General features: G+C 38.4%; 1 protein-coding gene and 1 pseudogene across 1 annotated transcript in view; one reads left to right on the forward strand and one right to left on the reverse strand.

Moving 5' to 3' along the window:
* The window catches only part of LOC123611833 (uncharacterized), an 853,613-nt gene that overhangs the window by 52,269 nt on the left and 776,193 nt on the right, over nucleotides 1-25,151 (forward strand). Inside the window, exon 3 of the mRNA XM_074366584.1 lies at nucleotides 14,035-14,177. The gene's annotated coding sequence lies outside the window, so the exon portion shown is untranslated. The remainder of the gene's footprint in view (nucleotides 1-14,034; nucleotides 14,178-25,151) is intronic.
* Nucleotides 14,031-14,185, reverse strand: LOC123611857 (U1 spliceosomal RNA; annotated as a pseudogene).

Here is a 25,151-nt window from a genome sequence, read left to right on the forward strand (position 1 = left end):
GAAGATCTACTGTGGGCTCTTGCCTCTATTGGCTACTGCCTCTGGTGGGTCTGCAGCCAAATGTCTGGTGGTGAGCCTGAGGCCAACAACATAAGCATTTGGGAAGAAGAGTTGGACACAGAGGAGAGGAGTGAGGATAAGATTGAACCTGGTGGTTCCTTCTCTATCTGTCTATCTCTGTATCTGTCAATAATGACCTTCAGAGTAGTGAGCACCCCTTTAATCCTGCATCATGCAGGTTCTTCTTTTGTACAGCCTACCTCAGAGCCATACAGGACAGGGGATCCTGGGAAATGTAGTTCTTTAGTTTAACAGTTGCAACCCCCCAGAGCAGGTCTGTGAACCTGAGGGCAGTGGACCTGATCAGAAGCAGAGGGAGCTACAAGGTGCTCCCCTTCCTTGTGAAGGATGAAGGCCAATGTCTTGAGATGTCTCACGTAAACTGTGCACATAAAAGTTCAGATTAACTGAATGTTAATTTTGCCTGTCCTGCTTTTATTTCTCTTCTGAACTTCCCTTCAGCAATGACCTTCACAATTACATTGCTATCTAATGTGTTAGTCTTCTGGAGACCAAAAGGACAATGTGGCAAGGAAAGAAGGGCTGGGTATTAGTTAATTCTGATTTTGATGATAGCAGAAAACCCAATGAAGAGTAGCTTAAACAAACACGGGTTTATTTTTTGCAGAGAGTAAGAGGTCTGGGTGATGTCTGCCCTGGGCTGGAGCAGAGGTTCAGCGAGGTCATATGAGACTCAGCTTCTTTTGTTCTTTCTGCCTACAGTTCTCAGAATGTTGGTTTTCTTTTTTGGCTTGTGCTTGTTGCCTCATGGTCTCAAGATGTCTGCCTTAGCTTCAGACACGACATTTGTTTTTAAGACAGGAGAAAGGAGCCAAAAGCTTTCTCTTATCATTGAGAAATCTGTCCAGGTGCCCACTCTCAGTCCTCCCCTTCTATCCTTGCAGCCAGACCTGTGTAACATGGTCACCTCTGGTTACAAAGGAGGCTGGGGAAGACCTTATCTAGCAAGGAAGGTTGTTACTGTGACTGTTTCAAATTGATTACGATTCAACTCCTAGACCAGCAGGAGGAAGCCTGACTTCCCTGATACTTACGTTAACTCAAAACTGATGTTCCGGTTGCACAGAGGGAAGAAATGGTAGTGGTAGGTGAGGAGGATGTCTGCAATAGCCAAAGAACAGTGTCCAGCAGAGGATGTTTTGCTGTTTCTCATTTCTTCCTGGATCTCAAGAGGGAAGGGAGCCTCTGCCTACAAAGTGGACTGACAGAGAGTACCTCTTGGCTGTCAGTGGTAGCAGTGTCTACAGACCACAACCCCGGAGGTCCTGGAGAAAAATTCACCTGCTGTGGGGAAAATAGGACCAAAGAGTCTGAATATCCTAACAATTAACAAATGGCATCCTTTCGATTGGAAGCGATGTAGTTGATGTAGTTGACATCTGAGTTGTATCTCTATCATAAGACTTACTAAAGATACTGTGATTGTCTGTTTTATGTCTAACCCTTCCATGAGGAAGTAAGCTCCTTTAGGATAGTGATCTTGTCTTAATTTATCTGTGTCCCAGTGTCCAGCACAGTATCTGCCTCAGAGTGACTACTGACTGTATGTTACAAGAATGAACTCTCCCAGAGAGCCCTTGTAGGGGCTTCAGGGGCCTGTGGCTATACACTTGAATAATAGGGTGAAAATTTTAAATTCCCATACACAGGCTATTCTTGAGACCTATTGAATCAGATTCCCTGGAGTTAGAACCCAGGCATCAGTATTTTTAACAGCAGTATTTTTAAAACTTTTCAGATGATTCCAGTGTGTAGCCAAGGTTGAAAGTCACTGCAATAGAACCTTTCAGTTCTTTTCCTTTTAAAAATACTCCCTGGGGAGGTACAAAAAACACGGAGCAAATATCCAATGGAGTCAAGTCTTAAGGAAGGTCTGTGCTTGTATTCTTGAAGGGCTCTTTCTGACTGGAATTTAAGCAGTTGTTGGGGATTATACACCCAACACAGATAGTGTGTCCCACTGAAAATATCTTTTGAAGGACAAATTAGGAGTTTGGGATTAACAGGTACACATTACTATATATAAAATAGATAAACAACAGGACCTACTGTATAGCACACGGAACTATATTCAATTTCTTGTAATGAGCTATAATGGAAAATAATCTGAATATATGTATGTATATACGTATATATGTGTGAAATATATGTATATATATGTATGTTTATGTAGAACTGAACCACTTTGCTGTACTCTTAAAACTAACATTGTAAATCGACTACACTTTAATAAAAAATAAGAATTAAAAAAAAAGAAAATATCTTTTGATCATGCCTGTTAAAAACTTCTGTAAAGGAGACACATATGGGTTAGGAAAACAATGAGACAATACCATCAGGACTATAGCAGAATTAAGGATTTTATAAAAATTAGTGATTCCAATTTTTCTCTGTGGATCTCTAAGAGTGACAGAACCATAACTGAGGCTCAGGTCATGTTTTTTCCCCCTCTTTCCTACTTTCTCACCTGCCATTTCTTCATCCCTTCCCTCAATTTCTGGTCGCTGGAGGCAGCTCACATTTTCTAGGCAGCTCTGAACTTTCATGTTGCCGCTATATGGAGTTGGCAGTTCTAAGGGCAGGAAAGGATCTTTCTAGTATGTGCTAAACTTGAGAACAGATTCTGTTTTCATGTGTCTCATCATCATATTATGTACTGAATCTGTCCCCAACCCTAATCAGATCTGAAGTATGTCATCTGGTCTTGCATATAGGTATTTCCTGGGAGGCAGTATGGCAAAGTGTAGTCCGACAGACCTGGCTTTGGGACCTGGTTCAACCACTTATTAGCCATATTATTGAAGACTAACTTTAATCTTTATGATCCTTGGGTTCCTGATCTATAACATGTGAACCAAAATGTCTTTTTTTTTTTTTTCAGAGATGGTGTGATTCTCATCAGTTTTGAAGCATATTCCTATACCTCCCACTAAACCATGCCAAACCAAACCAGATACTATCCTCCCCTACAACTGTCCTAGTTAGCTTGGAGTGGTGTAACAAAACACTACAGACGGGTGGCTTAAATGGCAGACATTTATTTATCACAGTTCTGGAGGCTGGGGAGTCCAAGATCAAGGTAAAAGGCAGATTTGGTTCTTCCTGGCTTGCAGGTGGCTGCCTTCCCACTGTATCCTCATGTGGCAGAGAGAGGAAGCTCTGATGTCACTTCTTATAAGGGCACTAATCCTATTATGGGGGGCCCACCATCATGACCTCTTCTATACCTGATTACCTCCTATCTCAGTCAATTTGAGCTGCTGCAACAAAGTACCATAGATTCGGGGGCTTATAAACAGTAGAAATTTATTTCTCATAGTTCTGGAGGCTGGAAGTCCCAAACAGGGCGCCAGCATGGGTGAGTTATGGGGAGGCCCTCTTCTGGGATGCATACTGCTGCCTTCTCTCTGTGTCCTCACGTGGAGGAAAGACAAGGGAACTTGCTGGGATCTCTTTTATAATGGCCCTAATCTCATTCACGAGGGCTTTGCCTTTATGAACCAATCACCTCTGAAAGGCCCCATGTCCTAATACCATCACACTGGGGATTAGGATTTCAACATGGGATTTTGGGGAGACAAACTTTCAGTGTATAGCACCTCCAAAGGCCCTGCCTCTTAATACCATCACATTGGGGATTAGAGTCTCAATATATAAATTTTGAGACGGTACATTTAGTCCACAATACTCAAAAAACCCAAGAAACTACACCTTAAACATTGTTGTCAACCTCACAGGTATTTCCCTCCTCTACTAGGAAAATATCTCAAAATAGTTGTCTATTTTCACTGCTTCCATACTTTCATCTTCCATTCACCCCTCAGCTAAGTCCTGAAACAACTCTCACATATCCCTAAATCAGTCCTAACTTCTCAGCAGCATTCTACATTGGTGATCTTCCCTTCTTAGATTCCATGACATCACACTTTCCTGGGTTTCCTCCTACCTGTCTGCCCACTCCTTTGTCTTTGGAGGCCCTTAAACTCATCCTGGGCCCATCTCTTTTTACTTTGTATTGCTTCCCTAGGTATTTCCACTTACAGCTTTCCTTAGTACTTACTAGTGAGTGACTCTCATGTTCATATCTGTAGCCCTGATCTCTCTCTTCTCTGGGCTCCAAACTTTTCACTCTAACTTCTTGACATTTCTACTTGGATGTCTCAAAAGTAGAGGGATTCAGACTCAACCTCTGACTCAACTAAATAGAGCTAAAAATAGAGTTAAGTTTTTTTCTTCCCAAACCTTGTTCTCATCCATCTTCCTTTCTTAAAGGATGGTACCATTTTTAATCTATCTATTTTACAAGCCAGAAATTTGGAAAGACCTTTCTCCATCACCCCTCATAACTAAATCTCTGCCATGCCTCTGTGGCCTTGTCTCTTAAGTATCTCTAGAATCTGTCTATGTATTTCCATGTTCACTGTACTGCTATCACCTTCCCTTCCATATATTGGTTCTCTACTCTAGGCACTGAAATAACTCCTTAATTGGCTTCCTCATTTCCTTTCTTGCTGTCCTCAAATCTGTTCTCCCTACTCCAGCTGGAGCGATCTGGAAATTCAAAATTTTATTGTCCCCTGCTTAAAACACATGAACGATTTCCAATATTTGCGGGATAAGGATGAAAATCTTTGACTCTTGGCTTACAAGTATCTGTATGATCTGGTCTCCGCTTCCCTCTCCAGCTTTGTTTCATAGCACGAGCCCCTTTACTGCCTGTGTTCCAGCCTTACTGATTTTCCCTTAATGCCGGAAGTATGTCCTGCCACTCCCCACCACAGGGCTCTGTGCAAGTTCTCCCTTCAACCTGGAGCATCTGCTTCTCCTTTTCAGGCTTACTCTCCTCTACTCACTTGTCAGAGTTCATTTTTCTCTAATTCTTTGACTAAGTCAAATGCTCTCTTGTAGGTGCTCCTAGTTCTGTGAACTTTCCCTAAATGACACTTCATCACAGCATATTCATTTGCTAGGGCTGCCCTAATAAAATTCCACAGACTGGCTGGCTTAAGCAACAGAAACTCATTTCTCAGAGTTCTGGAGGCTAGAAGGCCAAGACCAAGGTGTCAGCAGGTTTGGTTTCTCCCGAGGCCTCTGTCCTTGGCTTGCAGACGGCCGCCTTCTCTCGGTGTGTGTGCACCCCTGTGTAAGGTCACCTCCTCCTCCTGTAAGGTCACCAGTCAGATTGGATTAGGACCCATCCTGATGGCCTCATTTTAACTTAATTACCTCTTAGAAGGCCCTATCTCCAAATAATAGTCACACTCTGAGGTACAGGGGGTAGGGCTTCGACATATGAATTTTAGGGCAGCACAATTGAGCTTATAATACAGTTATAAGTTTGTTTTCAGTTTGGTGATTATTGTTATCTTCTCGAGTGGTTTATATGCTCAGTGAGGACAGGGATTGTGTCCATTGTGACCCACCATTGTTGTTACATGGTCGGGTATCACTGTAGACAGTCTGTTGAATAAATGAACAGTCATGAATTAGAAAAGCCTAGCGGAGAGTGGGGCATAATAAATGCTCTACTGGTGGTAGGTGCTGCCAACAATGATGGAGATGAACCGATGGTTTGGTGGACTCAGGGGATCACTCTTAGTTCTGTTCTCATGATCTGGTTGTACCTAATAGCATTCTAATTAGCATTTCTGAGGTCTTGCTGCTAAATTAAATCTTTAGACTTCTTTTTTTTTTTAATTGAAATATAGGTCAGTTTACAATGTTGTGTCAATTTCTGGTGTACAGCATAATGTTTCAGTAAATCTTTAGGCTTCTTAACCAAGTGACTATGATACGAGGCAAAATGTTATGAGCATAGTTTCAGTAAATATAGACCGATAATGATGGATTTCCCGTGACTAATCTAACTTCCACGTAAGAAATTTTCTTAAAGCTTGTTTAATGATTGATGGGGAAACCTTTTCCTGAAATGTTAATTTTCCAGCTCCTCTTTGTTATAGAAAAATGTAAATGAAACAGAAAAATCCTTGATTGGTTATGTTTTATTTAACATAACAATTTCAATTCTTTAATCTCCATTATAAAATTGTTTAACATGGATTCATAAATTAATATATAATATTCAAGGCCTGTTAATGTATTTAATGCCTGCTGTATTATGTTGGATTAATTTACATTAATTAATTAATGACTTTGTTAGACTTTTATATATTATTTGAAAGTAAAATGAACATATGTTAATATTTGTCTCAAATACATTCCTCTCTTTTTCATAATTTTAAAGTAAACAAATTAATTAAAATGAAAGAGTGAATGTTGATGTGATGGATAATGTGGTCTTCAGTTGTTCAAAATACTTTATGTGTAACCAAAGGATGAAATGTGGACAATATAAAGAGCATATGCAAAAATCTGGGATTTATGTAAATCATTTCCCCTAAAATAGTAGGAAAACTGGATCCAAGACCACGGGCTTCTATAATTGCCAGTGTTTGCCAATACATGCAATTCATTTCTTGATCACTAGATGTCAGTGTTGTTTCATTGTAAACACAGAGGCTATGTTGTCCGAGGAGTTAGGATTTTATCTAACCGCTAATCAACACTCTATACCTTTGCTGGCTTATGAGGGTCACGAAGTTCTTTTAGCATCACAGAGACTAAAAAGACCTCATATCCGCACAGGCTGCACAAAATGTACTTTCTTTTATTAGGCAGATGAAGGGCAACAAGTTTCAAAGAGCCAAAGGCAATTCTTGTTTAATAATAAAAACTTCCAATATATTGGATGCTTATTATGTGCTAGGCATGGTGTTAAACATTTTACACAGATTTTCTTATTTAATGCTCTTAATATAACAATTGCAGAAGGAATTTTGCTCTTATTATACTCAAATATCGCATGTGATGAAATTGAGGCACAAAGAAGTTGAATAATTTGCTCAGTCCCATAGAACGAGAAGGTAGCAGGGAAAGGATTCAAACACGGGGAGACCAATCACTGAACTTAACTTTGCCCTTAACTACTATACCATGTGGACTCACATTTAAATTAATCACAACCGAGAAGAATCTGTTAAGAACAGTGTGAAAAATAGTTATTTTAAAGAAACTCATTTAGGAATTACTGTAAGTATAAATTGTGTATTGTGGCTTAGTATAGAATTCCCTGGAATGTGAAATCCTCATTTCTGAGTATTTTTAGAAAATGTAAGCAAATTTTCCCCCTTTTTCAATGTCACCCGGTTGCAAAGGGATGATGTTTATTGAATGACCCCTTGAGGAAGATGTGTGCTGATGTCTGTTCTTGGTGGTGTCTCTGGGCCATAGGCAGTGATGGGGGAGCAATGACACATGAGCTCTAATTGACATCTCTTCTGTATACTAGAGTCCAGCATTGTGAAAGCTTTTTGAATGAGCCATGGGAAGATTCTAGGTGAAGATTACTAATCTAAGTAGCAGCATAGTCAACTAAGTAAAGCATGGAAAACTTAAAAAAGAGCCTTCTAGATATTGGGCACTGTATTTTAAGACATTAAAAACACACATGTCATTTGACATAACAATACCCTTCTAGGAATATTTCCCAAGAAAACAGCTTTTGATTAATCTACTAGGATATTTTTCAAAGCGTCATTCATAACGATAAAAAATTAAACAACTTGCAATCTCAGAGATTGGTTGAATACCATTTTTACTAAAATAATTAGTAGAAGAATATTTCATGATGTGAAAAAATGTTTACAGTATATTATTAAGTTTGCAAAACTATATTCTGTGGGATTCCAATTTTATACAAACTAAAGCCATTTTATATACACAAGCATGGAAAAAATACTGAAGTACACACCAAAATGTTGGTAGTTACTTTCTTAGGTGATGAGATAACAGGTAACTTTTGTTTTCTTTTTTGGTACTTTCGTTTATTTTTCCTTTTTTTATTATACATAAGTACTGTGTATTAAAAGTTAGGAAAAAAAAATCCCATGAGCTATTTATGTTAAAACTACACAGTTAAAAAAAAGAAACTGTGTTCACAACTTAGGTTTGTTATTTAGAGAAGTTGATTATTGCCATGTGTTTTCTAATATCTTCAGTGTTGTTAATAATTCAAGGTATGTGTGTGGGCAGAAGGCAGGAGATAGTTCAAAAGAGTTACTCAATTCTATGTCCAAAGGTAAGGTCAGATGATTAAAATAAAATTGGGGGTCCAGTTTTACACAACCTGAGGATTATCACTGAGGTTTTCATTAAGTGTTTCTCAGAAAAGTTCCAATTTAATGTTTCTAAAAAGGGCCAGCAAGGTTTGTGTAGGCCAACACGCAAAGCAGACGCTGTCCTTTGTGGTGAAAAGGGCTCGTCCCATTTAGTTCCTATGTAGTCTGTTTTCTTGTTAATATGAAAGCAAAGTAGTGTATGGAATACTCTAGAATCTGTTACTGCTTTTAATTTTGCTTCTTTACCATCTTGATTGATCCTTTAGATTTGTCGTTTCTTCTTTTAATGCGAGGTTGCACAGTACAAGGTTTCTGGTTTCTTTTATGAATGTTGAACATTATTGAAATCCCATAATTCTAATTAGACAGTGAATGCTCAATTAAATAATTGCAACGTATCTCCCATTTTCTTATGGGGATTTTCCTGAGCAATTCTTCACAAACGTAGACATCTGCCTTTTAAATAGCTTTCGAGTTTTGTAAAGTGAAGCCTTTTACCATCAAATTATTCTTTTAAATTGGAATCGTACATGTCTTAAACATGCTGGGTTTTATGAGGCATCCAGACCAAATATCAGGGCTTTCAATGGACACCCCTTCATTGGTCACATCTTGAAGCCGAGCAGAGGATGGACAGAACCATGACTTAATAAATGGTAAATCTTATTGTGGCAGACCTTAACCTTCTGGTCTCAACTTTACAAAGGCTCCTGGTAAAAACTGTGATTAAATTCATTAGTTACTGTCCTGGGGTTTGGAGCTCTGGCTCTGAACTCATATTGAGTTTAAAATATTATATGCTTTGTTTCCAGGAATCTATCTGTCTAATCTGTCTACATAATCTACGTTTTTTCCCCCTTGAGTGCTTGCTATTTGCTTCCTTACTGAGCAAGGTCACCTAACCAACTTTCTTCTGAATATGTATGAAATTTTGGCCATTGGCATGTTTTGGTCCACACTATTCTAATTTGGAATTACAACAGGTGATGTCAGTGTTGGCTGGAAATCAGGATCCCAAATGGTCTTACTGTGGAGAAAAATCTGAAGTTCATGATTCAATGCATTGTGCAGCTAGTATTGAACCTGGTTAAATCAAATGACACTGAGTCATGGCTGCAGCCTGCAGTACAGTTCTGCTCCAGCTGGTCTTAGCTTCCATTTACTTCCATTAAAATACCATCCAAAATTGGAAGTACCACAATGAAATGCATTCAAGACAGCTATTTTGATGGAAAATGGCACCTTTAGCTGCATCTTTTTGTACTGGCTTGGAAGGTTCAGTAACTGAAGCCATTTTTTCCTGCTTAGTTGTGTTCATGCTTGAAAGCACAGCCTGCAAATGAAAAAGCCATAGGGAAATAACCTAGGCTACATAGGTTTCCGTATGTCATTTAGAACGAGCGAGTATATTACTAAGAACGAGTCAATTTTTGCAATAATCCACTCAAGTTTAAGCTCTTTTGCTAGATTCTGTACTGTTTGGGAGGGGGGCAAAGAGAAACAAGATGCTTATCTACAAAATACAATTTTGAGTCTTATTTTATGTTGTATAAAGTAGAACACTGGGGGCCTAGAAGTTCTAATGCCAAGTATGTAAAATTTTAAAAAGTAAGGTAACAAAGATGACATTATATTTTAATCACAAATGGGAGTGGTACATAGATTACAATCTAAATTTAAAAATAAATATATTTTAACAAGCCTAAAACATTTATTTTGACAAGCTATTTAACGTAGCCTATGAGCCAGGTACTATTTTAAGCACTTGGGCACTTAATGAGTATTCATTTACTTAAACCTCATAACAACACTATGAGTGTTGGGGTAATACAGTTATCATTAGCAGCCCCATTTTCTAGATGGTACTTGCTCCTGTTGAAACAGCTCGTAGTTACAAGAGCTGGGGTGCAAGCCCAGCGGGCTGGCTGGGGTCTGCAGGCCGTCCCACTGGCCTCCCGCGCTGTGACTGCTGTTGGATCCCCGGGTGGAGGGGAGGAGCCTGGAGCTGTACTGCTCACTAGACTTGGCTGAGGGTCACCACACAGGGCGACGGCATCTCCAAGCCTCATGGCGACTGATCACAAGCCCTCCCAAGAAGTTCCTTTTGTGTTAATTTAACAAAATAACTATTTTGCTCTTGGGGACCAGAAAGTGGGAATTTCTGAGGGAGGGGTGGAAGTTAAAGAAGTGAACGTAAGAGGTGGTTATCTTTCATATTTAATATGTAGTACATATTCTATCTTTTCCTGACCTCAACTTCCTTTGAAGAGGAGTTAGCAGAGGGAAGAAGAAAGAATCTGGGCAGGGAAGGAGAGCTGATTGGTGAGAAGGAAAAGAAAAAAGAAAGATCAGAGTGGGTCAGTTAGGTTAGTAGGAGGTGAGTGACCGACAGAGCCATCTCTGTCACCTGTAAATGCAGCTTCGATTCCCTTTTCAAAGAAGCTAACCCATTTAGGCACTCTTTCCTACCCAGATCCCAAATCCCCAGTATACCATTCTTTAGTCAACTATTTCTGAATGTGACTCTGAGAGACTTCATGAGAGCTTTTGTAGTTGGGTACCTCTTGGGTTGGTAGTTTGCCCAAAGGTAGTCAGTAACCAGATTCCTTTAACATAAAGATTAATGGAAGGTAAGAGAATGTCTTTAAGCCCGTAAACTGCTGTTTCAATCTCTTAAAAGCTGAGAACAGCAAAATTGTGTAGGCAAATTACAGTATTAGAATTCAAGTCTATGGCAACCAAATACTGATGTCTTTTGGTAAATTTCATTCTGATGTCTTTTGGTAAAAATAAAAGTGTTTGAAAGTAAATCCTTATAATCATCATCAAGATGTTCAGAAACTAAGTTTTTCAGGATAAAGTTGTTTATATTATTTTAGAAAAGGGAAATTCTGGCTCCAGTGATTTTTCTAAATTGAAGCTAGGATACAGAAACATTGTCAAATAACAGTTTTGAAAAACTGTAATTTAAAGATTTTTTTCATTTGCACATTCCCAAATCCCTTTTTTCTGTGTCTAAGTCAATACTAGTGCATTTAGTCTCTGCTATTTTTGTTTTTCTTTGAATTATCAGTATGTGGTAAATAAAACTCAGAACACTATTTCTCTTTTTCCCTTGGCTTAAAAACTTTGCTTTAGGTGAAACAGACACTGCTGTGCTGACCCTGGGCTTTTTAAAGCTCTGTTGTATAAGCTATAAATGGTTTCTTAACATGGCCCTCACATTTCAAATATCTTTGTCCACAAGGACTCCAGAATAACAAAATGTCCATCCAAGACCTTGACACACACAAGGAAAATAAAAAGAGGAGAGAGGAATTCACTTCGTTACTAGGATGGCTTAAGCAAGGAGAGGAAGAGGCAAAGGGATGAATGACCTTATCGGTCCTCTGTAAAAGAATTGGGGTATTTCTTTTCCTGGTCTCTTAAAGATTCAGTTGCACAAGTTGGTGAATGAAAACATATCCAAATGGGAAGCAATTTTCAAGGGATACTCATCTTGAATGTGCCCTTTGTCCTCTTAGTTCTTATTTCAAAGAACCCCTTTCTTATGAGTATTTCTTTCCATTCTGTAATGGAAAAAAGAAAACAGATTCCCTCTCATGAGAGATCACCACTGGCAAAGGTAAAGAGAAAAGGGAAAAACCAGGAAAGGATGGGGAACAAATGGATAGTGGAGAGCAACTAGCGTTGCCTCTTCATCCTGGAAAATGTTTTCCCTCAGGTCCCAGTGGGATCAATTTTAGAGCTGTAGTTTCTAGTCTGTGTGGAGGGGAGATGCATAAAATAACTTGCCTGAACGAACACTTGCTTGTGACTGAATTTCAGGTCTCCTCTGTCTGGTTCCAATTCTACATGTAAAATGTGAGCTTAGTCTTTATCGAAATCCTGCTGCGCTATATCCCAGTGGCTTAGAGGACTACAGAGGAAAGCGGAATTCCAAAAGACCGCAGCTTTTAAAATATTTCTTGGCACAAGAGACCCTTGACATGCCGGTGTTGCTCTCACAGATTCTATTAGTGAGAACCTTGGTGAAATTGATTAGTTACTTGCCTAAGGTCTGGAGCTATGACCCTGAGCTCGTGTGGAGCGGAAAACTTATAATCCCTGGTTTCCAGATGTCCCTTTAGCATCAACAGCAGCAATAAAAAACAAACCAGCAGCTGTAATATGTACTGTATGTAGAAAAAATAAATAAATCTCAGTAAGTATGATTCTGTAGAGCGCTGCTCATTTGGCCTTATACCCTTGGTATCCTCTTTCCCCCAGAGTCCTGAGCAAGGTCAGGTAAGACCAACCCCTCTAGGGCCAGGAATGGTTTCTTTATTCTGAATTTTAATGAAAACACAAAAGGAAATGTTGAAAATTACAGAAACAATAGCATGAGCTCTACATACAGCTATACGTAAATGTTTAGCTCTAGGAGGACAGCTAGCATGTGTAGGGCTCGTTGTTGAAGTCTTAATTCCTAGCACAGTACCTGACACCAGAGTCACAACATACATTTGTTAAATAAATGAAAGAAATAGTGAATTTTGACCACAACTTCTGTGAGGGCAGTAATGATAACCTCTACTTAGTGCCACTAAAAGTTCTGAATACTGTTCCTTTCAGATTTCCCTTCCCTTTTCTTTCCTTCGTTTCCCTCTTCAATTCTTTTTCCCTCTCTCAAACATCCTCCCTCCCTCCTTTCTTTCTTTCTTTTCTTCCTTCTTTCATTCATCCCATGGATAGACTCCGACATTTCTCATGTCATCTGTCTGGACTGTCTACTTCTTGTTTTAGGACCCTAATCAGAACCACAGAAGTTTCATAGTCTTTAGCTAGTATTTACTCAAAGTACAGTCTTTAGATAATGAGTCTCTGTCACTTAATGTTTAGGGAAGGTCTGTTTGTTTTCTAATGTGTTCTTCAAAGTGCTGGAGCCCCACTTGATTACTCCTGTTGGGTATTCATCCTGGAGTTCTTTCAGAGCTTCTTCCGTAGTGCCATTAAGAGTCTTCACACCTGAAGTAGCAACTCACATGAATTAATTGCTATAAACTCAGTATCATGTTCTATAAACTGAATACTCAGTTGTTCATTGAACACTCAACTTATGTTTGGGACTTTTGGAATTACAGTGAAGGGTGAATTATAATCCCTAGTCTTCAATACCAATGTTAGAGGCCAGAAAAATATATGGAAGATAAATTTAAAAGGTTCAGATAACTTGAGAAAACAATAAGTTATCAATATTTCCTGATGCAGAAATACCACGATTTTTTTTGCATTTGAAGAGACATTTGCATCATCTATAATCCAGTGTAGTGTTGCCTTCAAGAAGGGTTGAAACAAGAAATAGGTTTAGTGGAAGAAACATAGTGTTAGAAGTAGGTAAATTGATTTTATTTCTCCAACTGTGTCAAAACACTGCTTCTTACATTTTTTTGGAATGTGTCATTTTATACTTGGTATTTTTCTCTTTTCAAATTAGAATTTCTGAATTGTGGATTGGAAATTACTTTCTTTTGCTGCCATCCGTCTGATGGACTGTGTTTCTGGGTCCCATGTCTCCCTTTGTTGTTGTTTTTTATTTTTCTGTTTTATGTAAAGAAAATCTGCAATAGCTGCTTACGGAAAGATGTTCAAAAAATAAATTTTTCTGCCTTTTTGTGTGTCTGAAAATATCTTTATCTCATCATATGATTAATAGGTTTGTTTGATATGGCATTGTGGATTAAAAATGTATTTCCCTCAAAATATTGAATGCATTGTTTTTTGTTTTTTCGCACAGTCCCCTACTACCACAAATTATGCAACTGAGTTTCCCACATTTCCACATTTGAGGAAATCGCAGGGGTCAGCACATCTGGAGTGCAATGGATAAGCCTCACCCTGGGAAAACCACCTTCGTGATCAAGGCTTCTCCCTTGCCAGGTAAGTAATGCACAGTGTTTTCTTATATTCTGCACTCCAGCATTACAACTGAGATTTGCCATTCTGTTTCTATGCCTTGTATTATATCCATATCTGTATATTATCATTATTTGTTTATATATATATATATTTCTCTCTGGATCCTTTTATGACCTTTATCATCAGTATTCTGAATTTCACAATGATGAGTCAGTGTGCATGTGTGTGTGTGTGTGTGTGTGTGTGTGTGTGTGTGTGTGTGTTTTGTTCACAACATTGGACCCTTAGTCAACCTTTTAAATCTGGGATATAGTCTTCAGTTCTCGAAATTTTTCTTGAATTATTTATTTTATTAATTCCTTTCTTCTGTTCTCTCTTTTCTTTCTTTCTGGAGCTACTGTTAGTCAGATAATGAATATCCTGAAAGAATCCTGTAAGGCTTTTATCTTTTTTTTAAATTTGCCATCTCTTTATCTTTTTGTTTTATTTTCTAGGAGAGTTCTTCAACATTATACTTCAAACCATTTAAAAAATTCAAATTTCTATGATCATTTTTTCATTCTAAAGGCTCTTTTTCCCTTTAATTTTACCTTTTGTAAAAACATTGCCATATTGTTCTTACTTTAAAAAGTGCTATATTTTCTAATCTTTTTTGTGATGTTACTTATAGAATTTTGTTTGTTTTATATTCTTTATTGTCTGTTTTTTTCCAGGCTACTGTTTTCTGCCTGTTTCTTCTCTTTTCTGCCTTTCATGTTAGAGACTTTCCTGAGCTTTCTGGAGGTCTTTGCCGTCCATTTTTATTTATAATAGGGCATTGAGAGGCTGGTTGGAAGCTTTCTGTATGCAAGGCTGGGGCTAACCTACTGGTAGGTGTCATTTTAGGGCAACTGGGAAGAGAGCTGGATTTTTCATTGGTGTTGGGAAGGAGGTTAGCTCTCAAACATTAGCATCTGTAGGTCCTTTCTCTCAGGCTGTTCAGTTTTCATTAGAGAAAATGTCATTTTCTAATCGGGGCCCTCAGCACCCTGGGAGCCTCATGAGGTAAAAGATTAGGTGGTCCTAGCATTCACGATGCAGATTTTTGTGTCTCTCCCTTTGCCTTACTCCCCTCCTCTGCCTCTGGTATCCCAGAGTGTGAGGCCTCTCAGGTTTATTCTACAAAGAATTAGCCTCTGGTCTCCACAGGTGAGTGGAGTGTGGGTGAGAGGTGGGTGAGTGGGGTTAGAAACATGGCTGTCTGTGTCTGAGGAGGACAAAACCTCGTCGTATACGTATAGACTTTCGGTCACTTTCCCTATTTTCAACCTTCTGCCTCGCCCTTATCTCTCCTTGCCCTTGAGTTTGTTACATCCTTTTTTTTTTTTTTTAATTCCTATCATTTTAGTGTGATCATGGTTTAGGGAGAAGATATATACATGTCATTCATTCTCTAAGTTCAATAGTAAGTTGAATGGTAGATTCTGAAGAGCTGTGTTCACGGTAAAAAGAAATCTTCTGATTGGCTTTGGAAGAAATGGGGATGAGTGGGTCTTCTAGGCTCAGTCTGAGTTGGGCCAGTGATGTGAGCTGGATGGATGAGGAAGTTTGAGCACATTTGTCTGAGGTGGAAGATATAGAAGGGGCAGTTAGGATATAGATTGAGACAATGGGAATGGGGTGGTTTGGGTTTTATGTGTGCAAAAGCAAAATGGGAAGGTTTTATTTTAAAAGGTATCTGGGGACCTTTGATCAGGTGTCTTGCATAGTATTGTGTCAGAGTAAAAATGGATGAGTACAAAGAACTGTTGGACTGTCTTCCTCAGCAGACTTTGTTGGCCATAGAAGGCCTGTGTCAAAGCCATTGTTTGAGCAGGTCAGCTTTGTACCCTGGGACCTTTTCCTCATAGTTACACGCTCATCTCTTATGGCTTCTGATCCCACTAACGTATCAATGTTCCAAGAGGGTGTGAGTAGGTCTTACTGGGAGTGTGACTGAAGCCAACATCCCATTGACAATGAACTGTGACACCACACTTGTATAAAAAGAAAAGAACCATTATTTTTATTAGAATATTTTTCACATAGTTGGAATTTAAAGCATGGTGGTTGACATACTAACCTGTATCACCTTTACACTGGTAGCCGTTGACATTCTAAGTATTAAATTTCATTTTCCAACCAACCTCATTTTCAAAAGTCGTATGACCTAATGAAGAACAGGCATGTTTTCCTTATGGATGAATACTGAGCAAAACAGAGCAAAACACAAATCTCTTTTACTTTCATTTGACTCTTTGGGTATCGAGGCCTTTCCTTGGGTTTTAATTCTGAAATCTCCAAAATTCTACAGGAGCGATTTCTGTGTAACAAAGGATATCTGCATCATTATTTTGTTTCCTTTCATGAATTTGAACATTAAAATGCAAGCTTATAGTTTTAATCCCCAGTTTTGTCTTACAAGCAGTTATTATACAAGTGTCATTTTCAGATGTGTACTAGGCTTAGTCTGTCAGAAGTGGCTTAGGGATTATCAAAATGTAATTATCCCTAACTTTTTAATTTAAAAAGAACAACTAACAAAACTAAATGAACTTAGATTGCTAACAAGTTTTTGCCTATGAACAAATTGTGTGCTTGACTGCTTAATCCTGGCCATCTAGTGGTACCTTGTGGCAAACTCCGTCTTCTTCTACTGTCCGACAGATGGGCATGTGCCAGGCACATGGGGCCCCAATGTGTGAGCTGTGTAGTTGATAGGCTGTAAAGGGAAGAGGAAGCTTTGAGAAATGCTGGGAGTTGAGGAAAATAAGACTGTTAAGGTCAACGGGACCCATTTTGTAGAAAACGTGAAGGTCGAGAAAATATTTCAGGGGCACTGGGTTCCTCTAGTGTGTGCTTTGAGTCACTTTTGTCTTTGCCCACCAAGGCACTTTTAATTAGGGACAGGCAGAAGCGGTACACTGAACTATGTGTTGCACATAGGACCTGGAAGCCAGATCGCCCTGGCTCTGACATTATTTAACTGTTTGATTTGTTAATTTCCTAATCTGTAAAGTTGGCTTAATAATACTCATCTCATAGGGTTGTTAATGCAATGACCTATATAAAAAAATTAATGAAATACTACACAGAACAGGCTCCATAAATGCTAGGTGGCCATTAAAAAAATTGCAGATATTGTTATTAACAGGGATGAAAAACCATAAGGAAAGGTCCAGGTGTCCTCAAGGAAGTAAACTAGGAAACAGGATGATTTAACTAAGGGAGCATGATAGCTTGGGAGACAGAGCATTCATCACATTGCAGGCTGATCTGAATATGAGGGTAATTGCCACCAAATCTGTGTGGATAGGATTTGTTTCGCGAGTGATCAGGTGAGCCCAGAAAGAACTGATCCTTTCTTGGGAAAGAAGCAAGGCTAGGCTGGGGCATGGAACAGAGAATAAGCATGGAGACAGGCTTGGTAAGATGTAGGTAACAGGAAAGACTTGAGCAGGAGTCAAGGGCTAAACAAGTAAGGAGACTTGAACTGGACTTACCTGGTTAATGAGCTCAATTAGTTCTATTTTTGCTTAGGTAACAACATAAATGGAATGGAATAGTCTCCAGAAATCTTTTTACTTTAGCATTAAGTAAAATCATTTTTTAAGACATATTGTCCACTTTATAAAAAGTAACATATGAAAGCAAATGTTAAGGATGTAACAAGGCATCTTTATAATAATTTTCCTTCCTTAAATCTCCTGATGTTTGGCAGAGCAGTGTAAGTAGGGCTCTGTGGTTACAGGGGACCAACCAGCTATTTTCTTGTCTTCTGTTCACCTGGCTGATGATGCTTGAAGTCCCCCTAACATGTGACATGTTTTCTTTCCACAACTGGTAGGTAGACCTCAAATGCGCATACTCACAGGTGACATAGCATATGTATTTAATTTCATATTAAGGTACAAATGATTGATAGAACATTTTCTAAGTATGGATATTCATCAAAGAGAGTGAAAGACCATTTGGCATCTGAGAGGGTTAAGAAATAAGAAATGTGGGGCAGAAGATGTGGTTTCCTCTAGGACAATCTCCATGTGTACATATCTGTGAAGGTTTCATGAAGCTATAATGTTATGTCTATGCTGGCACAGTGATATTAGAAACTGAGCTACCATTCAGTGCATTTAATTTGGTATTCTGTTTATCTGGGTTGAGCCATTTGTTTTGAACTGGGGACAGACTTCTCTGTCGGTATTATCTGGAATATTGCCTATGTTCTGTATTTCATTATTCCTTTGTAGATTCAAGTTAAAGAATGCCCAGAAGCAAACTCATGCCGCATGAGAGGGTTGGCAGGAGCAGAACTGGGCCGTTCAAGGGGGTGACTGTGATTGTGAAGGTTCCAGAGGGAGGAAAGGGCCTGAAACAAACTGAGGCCTGGGAATTGGGAAGAGAATGTTCAGCTCCAGCAAGATGGAGCGGGCAGGGTGCTTCTAAGTGAGCTCAACCTCAGAGCAGGGGTGCCTTCTCAAGTGGTGGTTTTGGACATGCTCACGGTCAATGGGAAGACCATGCAAATCTCCCCCCTTGGCAAGCTAAAAGTTAAAATCAAACAGAGAGAATCAGCCTCCTATCTTTAGATTGTTTGTGGTATACAATTTCACATTAATAGCCTTTAAAAAAAAAAACTTCTAAATAATAAAGGGTGTACTAGATAATCTTAAGAATCCCCTTAAAGTTATAGTGTGTGTGTGTGTGTGCGCGCAGGGAAGGGGGACAGGGGTGGGAGAAACATGCTTATTGAGAGTCCACTGTGGCCAGGCCCTAGTCCTGATACTCAGCGAATTATGGACATTATCTCATTTTAACTCTCTTAGCATATCAAGTGAGAGAGATACTGTTCTCCCATACTACAGAGGAGGAAACGGGTTTAGAGAGTTTAAGTAACTCCTTTGAGCAAGTAAGTGTTAAGGCTGGATTAGATCACAGATCTGACCCCAATTTTTTGATTCTGTAATTGAATGATCTGGAAGTTAAGGGGTTCCAAGTTTGTAGGAGAGCTAGCAGTTCTTCTGGCTTTTGAAAATTAGAATTGGGTAAAAAAAAATCCACAAGCAAAAGTAATAGCAATAGACTTTTTTTAAAATTGAAGTATAGTCATTTTACAATTTTATATTAATTTTTGGTGAACAACATAGTGATTCAGTTATACATACATATATATATATATGTTCGAATATATATATATTCGTTTTCATATTCTTTTTCATCATAAGCAATTACAAGGTATTGAATATAGTTCCCTATGCTATACAGTAGTTTTTATCTATACAGTAGTTGTTTATCTATTTTATATACAGCAGTTAGTATCTGCGAATCCTGAACTCCCAGTTTATCCCTTCCCATTCCCTTTCCCCCCTGGTAACCATAAAGTTTGTTTTCTTTGTCTGTGAGTCTGTTTCTGTTTTGTAAGTAAGTTTATTTGTGTCATTTTTTAAGATTCCACATATACATGATATCATGTGGTATTTTTCTTTCTCTTTCTGGCTTACTTCACTTAGTATGATAATCTCCATGTCCAGAAATAGGCTTAATAAAAATACTTATATTTTTCCAAGACGTTCAAAGAACATGACATAATAAATGAATAAATCCTTAGACCATCAGATGGCACTGGTGAATCTACTCCTCCAGTAGTTGGTGTATTTGTTGTCCTGTTAAAATCCTGTGTTTTCCTTCTTCATGCTCTTTGCTCAAGCTGAACTTCCCTTCTATGCCTTCTCTTTCTCGAATCCTATTCCTCTTTTTTTAATGACATCTCAAATCCCACTCTCATTTTGAACCACTCGCTCATAGTCTTGGTTTAGGAGTTTTTCTAGATTTGTATGGAATTTCCTTCTACACACTTTTTCAACTATTGTTTATAAGTTGGCAGTGTTCCAGTGACATGTTTCCATGGATGTCTGCTCACATTTCCTATCTTTGGGTAACTACCTTGGCTACCTCTCACCTAGCAGTGCCTTACTTTAGGCACAATTATGTATCTGTAGAATAACAGACTCACGTTTTGTAGACATAATTCACTTGAAAACATCATGGTTAAAGCCTAGGGTCTGGAGCCACACTGCCAGATCTGTCTGCATCCTGGTTCTACTACTTACCAGTTGTGTGATGAGGGGAAAGATACTTAGCTCCATGTTTCTTACTTTCCTTGTCTGTAAGGTGATAATGGCTCTTACTTCTTAGGGTTGGTTGGAGGATCAAATGAATTATTAGTTTCAAAGTAAATTAAATAGTACCTTCTATTACAAGTATTATATAAGAGAATGCTATTATTGCTTTTTAAGACAAAGATCTATGAAAGAGACAAATGTGATTAATTTATTTAGAATTCTACAGTGGGTGGACCTGTAAAATAGATTGAATTAAACGGTTTTAATACTAATTAAAGTTCTAAAATCTAATTGGATTGTGTGTTTATTGATACGAATATTGAGGGAAAGATGAATCAAAGTAACACACAAGTGTTTGAAAACAAGCATGAACATACCAAATTCTATTCTCTCCTCTTCTGAAGTGGTAAATTCACAAGTGCTAGAAATACCTGGAGGAAATGGCGAGCTGTCTCTTCTGGCTTCCTTAGCTGTGAAGAGGTGGAGATGGTTACCTCTGGCTGCATTCAAGCTCCCGTGCAGGGTAGGAGAGCTCTTCACAGATCTTTCTTTGATATCAACTTTTCCAAAGATAGCTTGAATTCTCCAGCTGGGTAGTTTGAATGCAATCAAATTCTCTGTGGGAGAATAAGAGGATAAATGACTCACCTCAAGCACATAGGCAGTCAAGATACATTCCTTTTAGAGCAATGAGTTCAAAATTTTAATGCAGCAAATTTTGGTATTCTTTTATCTACATTTCAGTGAGGCAACTGGAATGATATAAATCTATCCAAATAAAATTTCCATTTTGATACAGATTAGAAACCTCAATCTACTATTTCTGACCCCTAAGACTATAACCCTTTTAAGGGATACTCTTTAAGACATACTCCTAAATTGAGACAGGCGCTTAATTTTCTTCACACAAGCAATACTCTTTCAGAAAATTACTTGTATTACTGGATAAAAATCTTCTAAAGGTTGAAACTGCTACTTAATATGTGCAGCACATTTTTGAAAACCTGAGATTTAAAAAGTGCATGAAATATTGGAGTGCCATACCTTTTGAAAAAATTGGTAACAACATGAAAATATAGTTCCTTATGACCAGTTATTTAAAAGGAGTTTTTCTTATAATATAACAAGAATTCTTTTGTTGTTAATTGTTTTCTAAAGTGTTCCATATAAGAACCACTCCCCCACCCCCAAACAATATCAGGCTCAATTGAGGCTCAAATATAAGTTTTGAATATCATGGATGAATCTTGAGCAAATAAATGTGGTGCCCGAGACGTGGCACAACCCGTTGTTCTAAAATTGGTGCTTACTCTATGCTAGCCCCACTGGCCTCCATCCGAGCACTTGAAGTCAGCACTCCTACCTGCCAACTTTCTCTTTTGCTCGTTTTCCCCCACCCCACTGCCTGGAACGTTCTTTCTCTAGGTATCAGCATAAGTTGTTTCCTTGCTCCTTTGGATCTTTACTCAATGTCATTTCAGTGAGTTTCCTGACTGTCCCTACTCCTGACAAGTCACACCTCTTCCCTTTCTCTTCCCCTCTTCAGCACTTACCACCGGCAAACTCCTTTACATGTTTCCCCTCCCCCGCATCAGGCTCTAAGCTCCTTAGCAACAAAAGCTTTGACTGTCTCCTTCACTGCCATCTCTCCAGGGACTAGAATAGTTAGTGTCTGGCATAAAGTAGGCATTTGTAATATTCAGTGAGAGAGAAAATGAGTTCAAAATCTTTTGTATATGACTTGGGGCTTATGAGTATGTCTGATGTTCTGAGTTTTTCAAACAAAATAACAAAGCTGCAATGTGAAGACAGATATATGGAACAAATCATGATGTTTGTAACATTCTGTTACATTTCAGAGGCTATAGTGTTCATAGTCTTTTCCTTCCTTGGTTTTTTTTTTTTTTTCTTTTTTTAACATAGCCATTATTTTCAGGAGCAGCTCTGTTGGACTCTGCCTGCTTCTTTTCCAGTGCTGTATTGTGGAGGAATCTGTCTTTGAGGATGCTGACCTTCCTTCCTTTCATTGTCTTACCTTTTTACTAGATACTGTGCTCTTCATTTGGGACCTACTCTCTCAAAAGGTTTTCATTAATAGACAAAATTGGATTTGTCTAATGACTTTTATTAAGGTGCTGAAATGTAAAATTTAACAAAATCCGCGTGTGAAAAGCAGTGCCATTCTTTTGTGCTGATGGGTACACAGTGTGATTCAAGTTCCTAGCATTGCTGTATTAGTACAGATTTCTCAGGTATTCAGTTTGGCTGCATGAAACAGAAAACTCAAATAACAGTGGCTTGATCGAGATAGGGGCTTGTTTTTTGTTATGTCATGAGAAGTCTGGTTGCTGGGGTTGGCTAGGTGGCTCTAGGTGTCAGGGCTGAGATGTCAGCAATTCTTTAGGCCCTTTTCTCAAGGTCTAAGAAGGAAGAAGGAGAAAGAGCAAAGAACAAAAATGACTATGTCAGCTGACTTAGATTTCCTTTTTCTGGAGCTTCTCCAGAAGGCCCAGCAACAGCTTCCACTTCCATGGCATTGGTCTGCTCTAGGTCCCATGATCATTTCAGTCTGCAAGGGAGGTTGGGAAATATAGGTGCTTTTTTTCTCCTGAGCACATGGATGCTGTCGACAGAATTGGAATCCCATTAATGGGGAAGTAGGGGAAAATGGATATTGAGAAAGCAACCAGCAGTCTGACGAAGTAAAGTATACCTGAAAGGTAGATAAAATTTCTATTTGTCTTTTTCTCAGAAATGAAATTGACCACATCATCCAGAGGAACAGTGTTGGGAAAATTACCTATGGAAAATTGCATTTCAGTTTTTTGGGGGTGAAGCATATAAATAAAATACTCTTTACAATATTGTGTAGTTGATAAACAAAATTTAGAGCCAAGGAGATATGTTAGGTTCTAAAGCAAAGAACAACAAACACATCTGTGTGGTTCTATATGTCGAAAGACATTACTCAGAAAAAGTTCTACATATCAGCGCAGGTTTAAATTGTAGTTCTGAGCAATTCTGGATGGGTCAGGCTGGATCGTAAAGATCAGAGAATTTGTATAATAATTAAATTATATTTTACAAGCATAAACTATAATATTTGTAACTCATCTCTTTGATAACTAAACAAGGAAGAATATTGTAAATAATGAGCCTATATATCTATAAGTTCTATTAATTCACTTAGAATTACTTTATTGCAGGGGAATTTTTAATGTTTTTCTATCATAGAATTTAATTTTTTAACTAAGAATCATAGCAACCCAGAATATTCATTGGGCAGTCATTGGCAGTGATGATTTAATATTCCTAAGGAAAAACTTTAAAATATTTAATTTAAATTTCTTTTATTCTAGTAACTACTTAGGAAGTGACTTTAGGAAGCTTATCATACATGCTATAAAAATAGTAAATGGAATGAAAGAAATCAAATCCCCAAAGAAGCAACACACTTTAGTTTTCAAAATGTGGTCTGTAATTATGCAATAATGTGTTTTAATCCTAAGAGACAAGTTTTTTTGGATCCTGTTTCTCCTTAATTTTCAATGAATGGGAACATTGCTGCGTTTGAATTGACATTGCACATTGAATTGTGGTTGTTTTTGTTTTTCTTGATTTTAAATGATGGACAAGGGAGCTATCTTATTTTCTATAATTTTGTGGTTTAGGAAATGTATTGTGGGTGAAATGATATTTTAGGTTAAGTAAGGCTCAGGAGACATAAGTGTGACTCACAGATGATCTTTGCATTCAGGAAACAATTTGATGGGAGAAATAGATGTATGGGACATCAACTCCCTTTGTGATTAATGGCTGTGTTCGAGGTATGGACAAAAGTGCTGTGGATGGAGGAGGATGGGGAGATGATGTTAGAAGAATTCAGGGAAGAAGGTGACATTTGACCTGGATCTCTTTTAAGGCATTTTACCAGGTGAAGAATGAGGGGATGGGCATTTCAGAGAGGGAACAGGTGATACAGAGAAAAGAGGGGTTTCCTGAGCGGATGCTCAGTGTGGAGGGGCAGTTAGAGGTGGTGCTTGTCAAGAAGTTAATGGTGACTTAGGAGGGCCTAGAATGCCTAGCTAAGGGTATTGGATTGCACTAGTAGGCAATAAAGGGTTAACAGAGTTTTTAAGCAGCACAATGACATGATCAGACTCAGTTTTAATAGATACGACAGTAATGACTATTAAGAGGATAGACAGGGGCAGACAGCAATCATTGGTAAGGAGGCCACTGAAGACTGTCATTTGCAGCCCAGGGGACCTAGTGAGAGCATGAACAGAGTGACCATAAAGACATACTTGAGAAGGAGGCTTTGGGAAATACTTCTCTTAGGATTAGGTATCTGCTTATGGAAGTATGTGTTTGGGTATGGGAGTCCTGAGTGCCTGGAGTTAGTATAACTCTGTGTGTCTAGCTTAAAAAATAGTATAGCTATCATTTAATGAGTTTAAGAATTTGGGAAGTAGAGCAGATATTTTGAAGGAAGATAATGAGTTTGATTTGGGACATTTATTTTCAGGAGCATCTATCTAGTAGACATTTGGAAGTATGAATCTAGAGACAAAATTTAAGAGACAGATTCTGTAGTCATTCCCACATAGATACTAGCTGATAAATGACCAGAGAGGAAGGTATATTGTCTTCATTTTGCACATCAGCTGAGACTGATGCTAAGTGAGCTGTTTAAGATCACTAGAGATGGTGAAAGGTTATAGGAAAAAGTCAACGTCTAATCCAAGTCTTTTGATCCCAGGATCTATTATTTAATTTCTTTGAACCTCAGTTTTTCTTCATATGTAAAGTGAGGGTAATGATGCCTTTCCTTATGTTACTTAGGATTAAATAA

Source organism: Camelus bactrianus, chromosome 6 (assembly GCF_048773025.1).
Source record: "Camelus bactrianus isolate YW-2024 breed Bactrian camel chromosome 6, ASM4877302v1, whole genome shotgun sequence".
NCBI classification, from domain to species: Eukaryota; Metazoa; Chordata; class Mammalia; order Artiodactyla; family Camelidae; genus Camelus; species Camelus bactrianus.